The sequence below is a fragment of the Rutidosis leptorrhynchoides genome, chromosome 4 (assembly GCF_046630445.1).
Source record: "Rutidosis leptorrhynchoides isolate AG116_Rl617_1_P2 chromosome 4, CSIRO_AGI_Rlap_v1, whole genome shotgun sequence".
Lineage (NCBI taxonomy): Eukaryota > Viridiplantae > Streptophyta > Magnoliopsida > Asterales > Asteraceae > Rutidosis > Rutidosis leptorrhynchoides.
This window is the reverse complement of record NC_092336.1, coordinates 611,938,728-611,941,167: the sequence shown is the minus strand read 5'-3', so window position 1 is coordinate 611,941,167 and position 2,440 is coordinate 611,938,728. Positions and strand designations below refer to the sequence as shown.

Genomic DNA, 2,440 nt, shown 5'->3' with positions numbered 1-2,440 from the left:
AACAACAACAACAACAACAACAACAACAACAACAACAACAACAACAACAACAATAATAATAATAATAATAATAATAATAATAATAATAATAATAATAATAATAATAATAATAATAATAATAATTTAAATTTATATTTTCATATCTTTAAACTATAGAGTTTAAATAAAATAAAATTAGTTATTTGAATTAATTAAAATAGTGGGTTTCAGGTTTTTTAGAGAATTATGTCATGAATTACACAGGTTATGCTACTCTGAATGTGTAAAACTTGATCGCTTTATTTTATAAACTCATTCTCCCTACTTAAGTATTTATATAACTCACATAACCGTAAACAGTTTGTCACAAATTAAGTTTGAAAATGGATATCTTGTATACTTTTGCTTCTCTTCTATCTCTTGTTCTTGTCATTTACTTTTACCTTCATTTTCTCGTCTATAGTTCGAAGCCTTTCAATAATCAAGAATTACTTCTGCGTGGTAGTAAAGGGTGGCCGGTAATTGGAGAGAATTACGAGTTTCTTGCTGCCGGATGGAAAGGTTATCCTGAAAATTTCATACATGATCGCATGTCTAAGTATTCATCTCTAGTTTTTAGAACTTCTCTACTGCTAGAGGAAGCTGCGGTTTTATGTGGTCCTCAAGGTAATAAATTCGTTTTCTCAAATGAGAACAAGCTTATGCAAGCTTGGTTACCAGCTTCGGTAGTCAAAATCTTTCCAGGTATTGCAGAATCTTATAAGACATTTAATACTAAGTTTCGAAAATTTGTTGTCAACGGTCTTAAGACGGAAGCGTTGCAACAATATGTACCCATTATGGATAATGTTACGCAACGATATTTTGAATCTGAATGGAACGGGAAGAAAGAAATTATGGCTTATGAAGTTGCAAGAACCTTTGCTTTTGGGCTTGCATGCAAGATCTTTCTTAGTATCGATGATCCGGAACAGATCAGATATTTATCTGGCCCGTTTCAGAGCATCCTTACAGGGATTCTGTCAATCCCAATTGATTTTCCTATGACACCGTATAGAAGAGCGATCAATGCAGCCAAGTTTATACGAAAAGAGCTTGTAGCCATAGCGAAACAAAGGAAAATTGATTTAGATGAAAGGAAAGCAACACCAACCCAAGACATATTGTCACATATGATTGTATGTAGCGATGAAAACGGCAATTTCCCGGGGGAACATGAAATTGCTGACAAGATACAAGGGTTGTTGATTGGAGGCCATGATACTTTGAGCTCTTTTTGTGTTTCTCTTATAAAATCACTTGCTGGGTTGCCTGAGATCTATAATGGAGTCTACAACGGTAGTAACCTAATCAAATGTGTTTATGCTTGCGCAAAACACCTTATTAAATATAGCATATATCAATGTTTATTATGTATAATATAATATACAATGAACATATGCAGAACAAAATGAAATTGCAAAGTCTAAAGCACCTGCAGAATTGTTGGAGTGGAAGGATCTATCGAAGATGAAATGCTCATGGAAAGTTGCATGCGAGGTTCTAAGATTAACCCCAGCGGCCCAAAGTTATAGAGAAGTCATCGCCGATTTCACATACAATGGCTACTATATCCCCAAGGGCTGGAAGGTAATTAATCAGCTTTTTATATATCTTTCATAACTGTTGTATCATTCATTAGGTTGATCATGTATATTTTACTTATACTCATTTTTATTGTTATAGATTTATTGGACTGCAGCCTCGACTCACAAAAACCCAGAGTTCTTTCCAGAACCCGAAAAATTTGACCCATCAAGATTCGAAGGCAATGGTCCCAAACCTTATACCTATGTGCCTTTCGGAGGAGGAGCTCATATGTGTCCAGGAATGGAGTATGCTCGACTGGCAATACTTGTGTTCATGCATCATCTTGTAACAAATTCAAATGGGAGAAAATATTTACTGATGAACAAATTATATACAACCCGCTACCCAAACCAGCCAAGGGACTTCCTATCCGTATTCACCCACATATATCTTAAATAATTATTGTATATATGGTCATTTAATATATAGTTTGCTAAGAGCTGTATCAGTTATCCGTGTATGCAGTCTCCATAAATAGTTTAAAAGTGCTTCTATATGTAGCTATGTGCTACTATATCTAGCTATTTTCTACTGTTATACTTTTCCCACAGCTTGTAATAAAAATGATGTAAGCAATAAACTTTCTATTATTGTTTGCACAAACTCTTATAACTTGCAAATTAATAACTCTTATAACTTCCCAATTAACGACATATAAAGCCAATTTAATAACTTGAAAATATAACTGATATATAATTCTCTCATTAGAAGGGGTTGAGGGGCAACTTTGCAAGTTTACACTTGTAGATGTACAGATGGATGATGATATCGTGTATTAATCAAAGCCTAAATTAACCACTGCGCTTCTAGTCGAGTGGTATCCCCATTCCTT

At 34.0% G+C, this 2,440-nt stretch overlaps 1 pseudogene; it reads left to right on the top strand.

Moving 5' to 3' along the window:
* The first annotated feature begins 362 nt into the window (after window positions 1-362).
* Window positions 363-2,003, top strand: LOC139904051 (beta-amyrin 28-monooxygenase-like; annotated as a pseudogene).
* The last annotated feature ends 437 nt before the right edge of the window (window positions 2,004-2,440 follow it).